At 41.4% G+C, this 13,294-nt stretch overlaps 1 protein-coding gene across 1 annotated transcript in view; it reads left to right on the top strand.

Moving 5' to 3' along the window:
- Nucleotides 1–10,919: 10,919 nt before the first annotated feature.
- LOC138650927 (phospholemman-like) overlaps nucleotides 10,920–13,294 on the top strand; it is a 41,071-nt gene continuing 38,696 nt past the window's right edge. Inside the window, exon 1 of the mRNA XM_069740810.1 lies at nucleotides 10,920–11,007. The gene's annotated coding sequence lies outside the window, so the exon portion shown is untranslated. The remainder of the gene's footprint in view (nucleotides 11,008–13,294) is intronic.

The following is a 13,294-nucleotide window of genomic DNA, read 5'->3' as shown; positions in this document are numbered from 1 at the left end:
TTGTACATAGGAGCAGTATTATAGTAGTTATATTATTGTACATAGGGGGCAGTATTATAGTAGTTATATTCTTGTACATAGGGGGCAGTATTATAGTAGTTATATTCTTGCACATAGGGGGCAGTATTATAGCTATATTCTTGTACATAGGGGCAGTATTATAGTAGATATATTCTGTGCATAGGGGCAGTATTATAGTAGTTATATTCTTGTACATAGGGGCAGTATTATAGTAGTTATATTCTTGTACATAGGAGCAGTATTATAGTAGTTATATTCTTGTACATGGGGGCAGTATTATAGTAGTTATATTCTTGTACATAGGAGCAGTATTATAGTAGTTATATTCTTGTACATAGGGGCAGTATTATAGTAGTTATATTCTTGTACATAGGGGCAGTATTATAGTAGTTATATTCTTGTACATAGGGGCAGTATTATAGTAGTTATATTCTTGTACATAGGGGCAGTATTATAGTAGTTATATTCTTGTACATAGGAGCAGTATTATAGTAGTTATATTCTTGTACATAGGGGCAGTATTATAGTAGTTATATTCTTTTACATAGGAGCAGTATTATAGTAGTTATATTCTTGTACATAGGGGCAGTATTATAGTAGTTATATTCTTTTACATAGGAGCAGTATTATAGTAGTTATATTCTTGTACATAGGAGCAGTATTATAGTAGTTATATTCTTATACATAGGGGCAGTATTATAGTAGTTATATTCTTGTACATAGGGGCAGTATTATAGTAGTTATATTCTTGGACATAGGGGCAGTATTATAGTAGCTATATTCTTGTACATAGGAGCAGTATTATAATAGTTATATTCTTGTACATAGGAGCAGTATTATAGTAGTTATATTCTTGTACATAGGGGCAGTATTATAGTAGTTATATTCTTGTATATAGGGGCAGTATTATAGTAGTTATATTCTTGCACATAGGGGGCAGTATTATAGTAGTTATATTCTTGTACATAGGGGCAGTATTATAGTAGTTATATTCTTGTACATAGGAGCAGTATTATAGTAGTTATATTCTTGCACATAGGGGGCAGTATTATAGTAGTTATATTCTTGCACATAGGGGGCAGTATTATAGTAGTTATATTCCTGTACATAGGAGCAGTATTATAGTAGTTATATTCTTGTACATAGGAGCAGTATTATAGTAGTTATATTCTTGTACATAGGGGGCAGTATTATAGTAGTTATATTCTGGTGCATAAGGGCAGTATTATAGTAGTTATATTATTGTACATAGGGGGCAGTATTATAGTAGTTATATTCTTGTACATAGGGGGCAGTATTATAGTAGTTATATTCTTGCACATAGGGGGCAGTATTATAGCTATATTCTTGGACATAGGGGCAGTATTATAGTAGCTATATTCTTGTACATAGGAGCAGTATTATAATAGTTATATTCTTGTACATAGGAGCAGTATTATAGTAGTTATATTCTTGTACATAGGGGCAGTATTATAGTAGTTATATTCTTGTACATAGGGGCAGTATTATAGTAGATATATTCTGTGCATAGGGGCAGTATTATAGTAGTTATATTCTTGTACATAGGGGCAGTATTATAGTAGTTATATTCTTGTACATAGGAGCAGTATTATAGTAGTTATATTCTTGTACATGGGGGCAGTATTATAGTAGTTATATTCTTGTACATAGGAGCAGTATTATAGTAGTTATATTCTTGTACATAGGGGCAGTATTATAGTAGTTATATTCTTGTACATAGGGGCAGTATTATAGTAGTTATATTCTTGTACATAGGGGCAGTATTATAGTAGTTATATTCTTGTACATAGGGGCAGTATTATAGTAGTTATATTCTTGTACATAGGAGCAGTATTATAGAAGTTATATTCTTGTACATAGGGGCAGTATTATAGTAGTTATATTCTTGTACATAGGAGCAGTATTATAGTAGTTATATTCTTGTACATAGGGGCAGTATTATAGTAGTTATATTCTTGTACATAGGGACAGTATTATAGTAGTTATATTCTTGTACATAGGGGCAGTATTATAGTAGTTATATTCTTGTACATAGGGGGCAGTATTATAGTAGTTATATTCTGTTATATAGGGGCAGTATTATAGTAGTTATATTCTTGTACATAGTGGCAGTATTATAGCAGTTATATTCTTGTACATAGGGGCAGTATTATAGTAGTTATGTTCTTGTACATAGGAGCAGTATTATAGTAGTTATATTCTTGTACATAGGGGCAGTATTATAGTAGTTATATTCTTGTACATAGGAGCAGTATTATAGTAGTTATATTCTTGTACATAGGGGCAGTATTATAGTAGTTATATTCTTGTACATAGGGGGCAGTATTATAGTAGTTATATTCTTGTACATAGGGGCAGTATTATAGCACAGAAATAGTTAACCTTGTCTCTGGCCTCCCCTCCATCCTCTGGTAGCTTCAGTAGTGAGGATGGCTCCATGCCTGCATTCAGCAGCTGAGTTGAACTCATTGGTCAGGACTGGAGAGTCCAAGGTCGCCCAGTGCAAATATTGGCTGCAGTTGATAGAACTTGGAGGTGTCACAGAGCCCTGGTCCTGCAGAGAATCACATGTGGATCATCATTAGCCTTTATCCTTTATTCTCACTTCAAAACCGAGCAAGGACCAAAAATAAAGTAAATCGTCGTGCATGTAAAATAGGAAGAAGTATAGGAAGACAAAGGAAACATATTTCACATTGTACCATATTGTCAGTAGCAGGAGAAGCTTTGCATTGAATGTTATAGGGCTGTAGGTCTCGATCTGTCTTCACTCAGCGCCACCTAGTGGAAGCATTCAGAAACAAGGATTTTAATATATTGATGTCACTAGAAGGACAAGAAGGATTTGGATACATCCCGCCATCAGACAGTATCACAATAGACTTAGATACACAAACACTATTCTCTCATGACAACACAGGATCACACTGGGTGGGCTGAGATATAGATGTATCACAATTTTGGTAATTTCTCAGATACAATGATTTTCCCGTCCCAGAGATCTGAGCAAAGAAACTTCTTCTATTCCGTCTTCTCAGCTTGAAATTGAATTTTGTCACAAACCTACAGAAAAGCTTCCAGCTCGTCCCACTACAGGGGTTCGGGCGTCAGGAATTTGAGGGGTAATTAAAGCGAGGGAGTGTTGGAATCCTCAAATGTTCACAGAACAAATGGGTCATTTAAGAATCGCTTGGAAGCGGCTACAAAACATTTTATTGCCGAAGAACGTTTGCCAGGAATCTATTGTTGTTCTTTCTGATTTTTTTTTTCTTCCATGTTTTGCAGCTGAAGATCATTTAGAGATGAGACTTGGCCCGAGAGTAAGAGAATGAAGACACAAGTAATGTTGTGAGCAGAACATCCTGCATTATACTCCAGAGCTGCGCTCACTATTCTGCTGGTGCAGTCACTGTGTACATACATTACAATACTGATCCTGAGTTACATCCTGTATTATACTCCAGAGCTGCATTCACTATTCAGCTGGTGCAGTCACTGTGTACATACATTGCATTACTGATCCTGAGTTACCTCCTGTATTATACTCCAGAGCTGCACTCACTATTCTGCTGGTGCAGTCACTGTGTACATACATTACATTACTGATCCTGAGTTACCTCCTGTATTATACTCCTGAGCTGCACTCACTATTCTGCTGGTGCAGTCACTGTGTACATACATTACATTACTGATCCTGAGTTACCTCCTGTATTATACTCCTGAGCTGCACTCACTATTCTGCTGGTGCAGTCACTGTGTACATACATTACATTACTGATCCTGAGTTACCTCCTGTATTATACTCCAGAGCTGCACTCACTATTCTGCTGGTGCAGTCACTGTGTACATACATTACATTACTGATCCTGAGTTACCTCCTGTATTATACCCCAGAGCTGCACTCACTGTTTTGCTGGTGCAGTCACTGTGTACATATATTACATTACTGATCCTGAGTTACCTCCTGTATTATACTCCAGAGCTGCACTCACTATTCTGCTGGTGCAGTCACTGTGTACATATATTACATTACTGATCCTGAGTTACATCCTGTATTATACCCCAGGGCTGCACTCACTATTCTGCTGGTGCAGTCACTGTGTACATACATTACATTACTGATCCTGAGTTACATCCTGTATTATACCCCAGAGCTGCACTCACTATTCTGCTGGTGCAGTCACTGTGTACATACATTACATTACTGATCCTGAGTTACATCCTGTATTATACTCCAGAGCTGCACTCACTATTCTGCTGGTGCAGTCACTGTGTACATATATTACATTACTGATCCTGAGTTACATCCTGTATTATACCCCAGGGCTGCACTCACTATTCTGCTGGTGCAGTCACTGTGTACATACATTACATTACTGATCCTGAGTTACATCCTGTATTATACCCCAGAGCTGCACTCACTATTCTGCTGGTGCAGTCACTGTGTACATACATTACATTACTGATCCTGAGTTACATCCTGTATTATACTCCAGAGCTGCACTCACTGTTCTGCTGGTGCAGTCACTGTGTACATACATTACATTACTGATCCTGAGTTACATCCTGTATTATACCCCAGAGCTGCACTCACTGTTCTGCTGGTGCAGTCACTGTGTACATACATTACTGATCCTGAGTTATATCCTGTATTATACTCCAGAGCTGCACTCACTATTCTGCTGGTGCAGTCACTGTGTACATACATTACATTACTGATCCTGAGTTACATCCTGTATTATACTCTAGAGCTGCGCTCACTATTCTGCTGGTGCAGTCACTCTGTACATACATTACATTACTGATCCTGAGTTACATCCTGTATTATACTCCAGAGCTGCACTCACTATTCTGCTGGTGCAGTCACTGTGTACATACATTACATTACTGATCCTGAGTTACATCCTGTATTATACTCCAGAGCTGCACTCACTATTCTGCTGGTGCAGTCACTGTGTACATACATTACATTACTGATCCTGAGTTACATCCTGTGTTATACCCCAGAGCTGCACTCACTATTCTGCTGGTGCAGTCACTGTGTACATACATTACATTACTGACCCCGAGTTACATCCTGTATTATACCCCAGAGCTGCACTCACTATTCTGCTGGTGCAGTCACTGTGTACATACATTACATTACTGATCCTGAGTTACATCCTGTGTTATACCCCAGAGCTGCACTCACTATTCTGCTGGTGCAGTCACTGTGTACATGCATTACATTACTGATGCTGAGTTACATCCTGTATTATACTCCAGAGCTGCACTCACTATTCTGCTGGTGCAGTCACTGTGTACATACATTACATTACTGATCCTGAGTTACATCCTGTATTATACTCCAGAGCTGCACTCACTATTTTGCTGGTGCAGTCACTGTGTACCTACATTACATTACTGACCCTGAGTTACCTCCTGTATTATACTCCAGAGCTGCACTCACTATTCTGCTGGTGCAGTCACTGTGTACATACATAACATATCCTGAGTTACATCCTGTATTATACTCCAGAGCTGCACTCACTATTCTGCTGGTGCAGTCACTGTGTACATACATAACATATCCTGAGTTACATCCTGTATTATACTCCAGAGCTGCACTCACTATTCTGCTGGTGCAGTCTCTGTGTACATACATTACATATCCTGAGTTACATCCTGTATTATACCCCAGAGCTGCACTCACTACTCTGCTGGTGCAGTCACTGTGTACATACATTACATTACTGATCCTGAGTTACATCCTGTATTATACCCCAGAGCTGCACTCACTATTCTGCTGGTGCAGTCACTGTATACATACATTACATTACTGATCCTGAGTTACATCCTGTATTATACCCCAGAGCTGCACTCACTATTCTGCTGATGCAGTCACTGTGTACATACATTACATTACTGATCCTGAGTTACATCCTGTATTATACTCCAGAGCTGCACTCACTATTCTGCAGGTGCAGTCACTGTGTACATACATTACATTACTGATCCCGAGTTACATCCTGTATTATACTCCAGAGCTGCACTCACTCTTCTGCTGGTGCAGTCACTGTGTACATACATTACATATCCTGAGTTACATCCTGTATTATACTCCAGAGCTGCACTCACTATTCTGCTGGTGCAGTCACTGTGTACATACATTACTGATCCTGAGTTACATCCTGTATTATACCCCAGAGCTGCACTCACTATTCTGCTGGTGCAGTCACTGTGTACATACATTACATTACTGATCCTGAGTTACATCCTGTATTATACTCCAGAGCTGCACTCACTATTCTGTTGGTGCAGTCACTGTGTACATACATTACATTACTGATCCTGAGTTACCTCCTGTATTATACCCCAGAGCTGCACTCACTATTCTGCTGGTGCAGTCACTGTGTACATACATACATTACTGATCCTGAGTTACCTCCTGTATTATACTCCAGAGCTGCACTCACTATTCTGCTGGTGCAGTCACTGTGTATATACATTACATTACTGATCCTGAGTTACATCCTGTATTATACTCCAGAGATGCACTCACTATTCTGCTGGTGCAGTCACTGTGTACATACATTACATATCTTGAGTTACATCCTGTATTATACTCCAGAGCTGCACTCACTATTCTGCTGGTGCAGTCACTGTGTACATACATTACATTACTGATCCTGAGTTACATCCTGTATTATACCCCAGAGCTGCACTCACTATTCTGCTGGTGCAGTCACTGTGTACATACATTACATTACTGATCCTGAGTTACATCCTGTATTATACCCCAGAGCTGCACTCACTATTCTGCTTGTGCAGTCACTGTGTACATACATTACTGACCCTGAGTTACATCCTGTATTATACCCCACAGCTGCACTCACTATTCTGCTGGTGCAGTCACTGTGTACATACATTACATTACTGATCCTGAGTTACATCCTGTATTATACCCCAGAGCTGCACTCACTGTTCTGCTGGTGCAGTCACTGTGTACATACATTACTGATCCTGAGTTATATCCTGTATTATACTCCAGAGCTGCACTCACTATTCTGCTGGTGCAGTCACTGTGTATATACATTACATTACTGACCCTGAGTTACATCCTGTATTATACCCCAGAGCTGCACTCACTATTCTGCTGGTGCAGTCACTGTGTACATACATTACATTACTGACCCTGAGTTACATCCTGTATTATACCCCAGAGCTGCACTCACTATTCTGCTCGTGCAGTCACTGTGTACATACATTACATTACTGATCCTGAGTTACATCCTGTATTATACTCCAGAGCTGCACTCACTATTCTGTTGGTGCAGTCACTGTGTACATACATTACATTACTGATCCTGAGTTACCTCCTGTATTATACCCCAGAGCTGCACTCACTATTCTGCTGGTGCAGTCACTGTGTACATACATTACATTACTGACCCTGAGTTACATCCTGTATTATACCCCAGAGCTGCACTCACTATTCTGCTGGTGCAGTCACTGTGTATATACATTACATTAATGATCCTGAGTTACATCCTGTATTATACCCCAGAGCTGCACTCACTATTCTGCTGGTGCAGTCACTGTGTACATACATTACTGATCCTGAGTTACATCCTGTATTATACCCCAGAGCTGCACTCAGTATTCTGTTGGTGCAGTCACTGTGTACATACATTACATTACTGACCCTGAGTTACATCCTGTATTATACCCCAGAGCTGCACTCACTATTCTGCTGGTGCAGTCACTGTGTACATACATTACATTACTGATCCTGAGTTACATCCTGTATTATACCCCAGAGCTGTACTCACTATTCTGCTGGTGCAGTCACTGTGTACATACATTACATTACTGATCCTGAGTTACCTCCTGTATTGTACCCCAGAGCTGCACTCACTATTCTGCTGGTGCAGTCACTGTGTACATACATTACTGATCCTGAGTTACCTCCTGTATTATACTCCAGAGCTGCACTCACTATTCTGCTGGTGCAGTCACTGTGTACGTACATTACATTACTGATCCTGAGTTACATCCTGTATTATACCCCAGAGCTGCACTCACTATTCTGCTGGTGCAGTCACTGTGTACATACATTACATTACTGATCCTGAGTTACATCCTGTATTATACCCAGGAGCTGCACTCACTATTCTGCTGGTGCAGTCACTGTGTACATACATTACATTACTGACCCTGAGTTACATCCTGTATTATACCCCAGAGCTGCACTCACTATTCTGCTGGTGCAGTCACTGTGTACATACATTACATTACTGATCCTGAGTTACATCCTGTATTATACCCCAGAGCTGCACTCAGTATTCTGTTGGTGCAGTCACTGTGTACATACATTACATTACTGACCCTGAGTTACATCCTGTATTATACCCCAGAGCTGCACTCACTATTCTGCTGGTGCAGTCACTGTGTACATACATTACATTACTGATCCTGAGTTGCCTCCTGTATTATACTCCAGAGCTGCACTCACTATTCTGCTGGTGCAGTCACTGTGTACATACATTACATTACTGATCCTGAGTTACATCCTGTATTATACCCCAGAGCTGCACTCACTATTCTGCTGGTGCAGTCACTGTGTACATACATTACATTACTGATCCTGAGTTACCTCCTGTATTATACTCCAGAGCTGCACTCACTATTCTGCTGGTGCAGTCACTGTGTACATACATTACATTACTGATCCTGAGTTACATCCTGTATTATACCCCAGAGCTGCACTCAGTATTCTGTTGGTGCAGTCACTGTGTACATACATTACATTACTGACCCTGAGTTACATCCTGTATTATACCCCAGAGCTGCACTCACTATTCTGCTGGTGCAGTCACTGTGTACATACATTACATTACTGATGCTGAGTTACATCTTGTATTATACCCCAGAGCTGCACTCACTATTCTGCTGGTGCAGTCACTGTGTACATACATTACATTACTGATCCTGAGTTACCTCCTGTATTATACTCCAGAGCTGCACTCACTATTCTGCTGGTGCAGTCACTGTGTACATACATTACATTACTGATCCTGAGTTACATCCTGTATTATACCCAGGAGCTGCACTCACTATTCTGCTGGTGCAGTCACTGTGTACATACATTACTGACCCTGAGTTACATCCTGTATTATACCCCAGAGCTGCACTCACTATTCTGCTGGTGCAGTCACTGTGTACATACATTACATTACTGATCCTGAGTTACATCCTGTATTATACCCCAGAGCTGCACTCACTATTCTGCTGGTGCAGTCACTGTGTACATACATTACTGACCCTGAGTTACATCCTGTATTATACCCCAGAGCTGCACTCACTATTCTGCTGGTGCAGTCACTGTGTACATACATTACATTACTGATCCTGAGTTACATCCTGTATTATCCTCCAGAGCTGCACTCACTATTCTGCTGGTGCAGTCACTGTGTACATACATTACATTACTAATCCTAATTACATCCTGTATTATACCCCAGAGCTGCACTCACTATTCTGCTGGTGCAGTCACTGTGTACATACATTACATTACTGCTCCTGATTACATCCTGTATTATACCCCAGAGCTGCACTCACTATTCTGCTGGTGCAGTCACTGTGTACATACATTACATTACTGATCCTGAGTTACATCCTGTATTATACCCCAGAGCTGCACTCACTATTCTGCTGGTGCACTCACTGTGTACATACATTACATTACTGATCCTGAGTTACATCCTGTATTATACTCCAGAGCTGCACTCACTATTCTGCTGGTGCAGTCACTGTGTACATACATTACATTACTGATCCTGAGTTACATCCTGTATTATACCCCAGAGCTGCACTCACTATTCTGCTGGTGCAGTCACTGTGTACATACATTACATTACTGATCCTGAGTTACATCCTGTATTATACTCCAGAGCTGCACTCACTATTCTGCTGGTGCAGTCACTGTGTACATACATTACATTACTGATCCTGAGTTACCTCCTGTATTATACCCCAGAGCTGCACTCACTATTCTGCTGGTGCAGTCACTGTGTACATACATTACATTACTGATCCTGAGTTACATCCTGTATTATACCCCAGAGCTGCACTCACTATTCTGCTGGTGCACTCACTGTGTACATACATTACATTACTGCTCCTGATTACATCCTGTATTATACCCCAGAGCTGCACTCACTATTCTGCTGGTGCAGTCACTGTGTACATACATTACATTACTGATCCTGAGTAACATTCTGCAGCATTACAGGCGTTCTCTGTTGGTTGTGTGTTGCTGCGACTGATTTCACAGATCCAGTAATAATAATAATAATAGTAATAATAATAATAATGATTTTATTTCTATAGCGCCAACGTATTCCGCAGCGCTTCACAAACCTTCCCAGAGACAAATATAACTAAGAAATGTCTGAACAGAACTAGCAACATCTTTACTAGAGTTCATATCCCGAGGTCTTATGTTTCCAGGGGATCGGGGGCATTTTTTTTTTTTTTTTTTTTGGGGGGGGGGGGGGGGGTGTGCATATAATTGGACACAATCTTTCTTTGTTGGGAGCTGTAACATGTGATTCCTTCGCTTCGTGTTCGCGTAGAAACACATCCAGGAACTGGAGAGAAGGAATAGAGATGGCAAAAAGGAGAGATAAACAGAAAGCGACACGGCTGCGAAACGCAGATAACGCCAAATAGGGCGAAACGGGGACAGACTGACTCCAAAAGGGACAGACAGGCAGCCAGAGGGGCCTGGACCAAAACATAAGGGGGGAGAGGGGCAGGGAGGGGATGTGGGGGGGTAGAAGGAGGAGTCACAGGGGAGGGGGGGACTTAGGAAAGTGTAAACTTGTGTGTCTCTCAGGGCAGAGACAGCTCAGGGCTGACAGTCACCCACTGACGCCCACCCAGAGACCACTGGCAGGAGACCCCCGGTGTTAGGCCGCCTCGGTGAGAAACTTTATTTTCCAAAAATCTTACTAACGCCCCAAGTGCAGGGTGCCGGGAACAGAAACTTTGTTTAAACTTTTTTCTATTTGTTTGTTTTTGAACACGCAACAATGTTGCAAAAACGATAAATACAAAGTCTGCAGCCTGCGGAACACGCCAGATCGCCGGGTTTGGGTCTGTAGGGTGTAAGATTCCGTCTGGGGGGAGTTTTGAGGGGGTTGTGCGCCGTCGCTATGGAAATGTCATATCTCGTTCCGTTATTTGGAGGATTGCGTCACGCGGATGCTGCAGAACCGAATTGGTTATTAATTGCGTCGTCTTGTGTAGACGCAGCAGAGACAACTATGGTTAGAGCCTTTCACGTCCCAAAATCGAGTTGCAAATGCAATATTATACGATAATGTGTGCAAAACCGTAAAGCGCTGCGCAATATGTTAGCGATATATAAAAATAAAGATTATTATTATTATTACAGAACCTTAATGACAAACTCAGCTCTGCAATGTTCTCGAAGAAGAATTTATGGGGTAAAAGTGGACAATTGCATACAAAATAATTCCCCCCAAAAAGCTTTTATTTTCGGGTTGCAGAGCTATGTGGCCCTTTACTCTGATGGGGCCCCGCTGGCTTGCACTATACCCCAGTGATATGAGGGGCGATGTATTTTAGGGGGCTGCGCAGGAGTTTTTCCATAACGCTCAACTTTTTTCCTACTCATTTTTTCCATATGTGCGCAGCAGGTGGGGGAAGGGGTGAGAGTCATTTTAGGAAGCTAAAAACCTAATGTCCGCGCTTGTAAAGCGCTGCAGAATATGTTGGCGCTATATAAATCAAATTATTATTATTTTTATTAATGTCCAATATTCGGAAGATGTAGCAGAGCCGAGTCTGTGTTTTGCAATATGTAATAATACTGATTACATTGAGTCATTTATCACCCCTGATACATCCATGTGGTTATTTTTGGGGGGCAGATTTGTCAATATTTGACAGAGAAGACATTGATTCATATCTTGACCCCAGGAATAGTGGACTCACTGTCCTCAACACATCAGATCTGTGCTGGAACTGATCCTACAGGGGGCAGCAGTGAGATGTGAGGCCCTGGCACCAGGCCAAGGCAAGAAATACCAGGAGGGGTACCACCTTGGTTAATCTTCACTCCAATCACAGCCAAAGCTGTCCTCAGAATTCTGCTGTTTTGGTAAACATATATCTGTGCTCATTGAGCATACACATAACAGTGTAGAATTAGGTGTTCAGTGCTCACACTAAATTATTAAAGGGGTGACCGCGTAGTGCAGCAGAATTGTGAATGCAGCTTTGGATGTGACTGGAGACATGATAGATCAATTCTTCCAGGATTTTATGTGATTTCCAGGGAATGATTGGTTGTGTTTTTTAGGATTATTTAGGAGGTAGGAGATCCTTCTCTGGAGGAAGGTGGGCAGGGCGGACATTCTGTACAGGGGGAAGAGAAGATAAATATAAAATGTGCAGCCACTGCCAATGTCTATATATATGCAGGACAGCCTGTACCAGTGTATCTAAGCCCACCGTGATACCGAGTGTAGCATGATGTTCATAAGGATACTATATGTGATACTGTCTGTTGGGTTGGTGTAGCTAAGCTTATCCTCTCCTGTGTGATACTATCTGCTGAGCCATGTATCTAATCCTCTCCTGTGTGATACTGTGTGCTGAGCCGTGTATCTAATCCTCTCCTGTGTGATACTGTGTGCTGAGCTGTGTATCTAATCCTATCCTGTGTCATACAGCCTGCTGAGCCGTGTATCTAATCCTCTCCTGTGTGATACTGTGTGCTGAGCCGTGTATCTAATCCTCTCCTGTGTGATACTGACTGCTGAGCCGTGTATCTAATCCTCTCCTGTGTGATACTGTCTGCTGAGCTGTGTATCTAATCCTGTCCTGTGTGATACTGACTGCTGAGCTGTGTATCTAATCCTCTCCTGTGTGATACCGTCTGCTGAGCCGTGTATCTTATCCTATCCTGTGTGATACTGACTGCTGAGCCATGTATCTAATCCTCTCCTGTGTGATACTGACTGCTGAGCTGTGTATCTAATCCCATCCTGGGTGAGAATGTCTGCTGAGCCGTGTATCTAATCCCATCCTGGGTGATACTGACTGCTGAGCTGTGTATCTAATCCCATCCTGGGTGATACTGACTGTTGAGCTGTGTATCTAATCCTCTCCTGTGTGATACTGACTGCTGAGCCGTGTATCTAATCCTCTCCTGTGTGATACTGACTGCTGAGCCGTGTAT

The sequence above is a fragment of the Ranitomeya imitator genome, chromosome 10, assembly GCF_032444005.1.
Source record: "Ranitomeya imitator isolate aRanImi1 chromosome 10, aRanImi1.pri, whole genome shotgun sequence".
Taxonomy (NCBI): Eukaryota; Metazoa; Chordata; class Amphibia; order Anura; family Dendrobatidae; genus Ranitomeya; species Ranitomeya imitator.
Note: the sequence above shows the minus strand (reverse complement) of the source record. Positions and strands in the feature narration are given on the sequence as shown.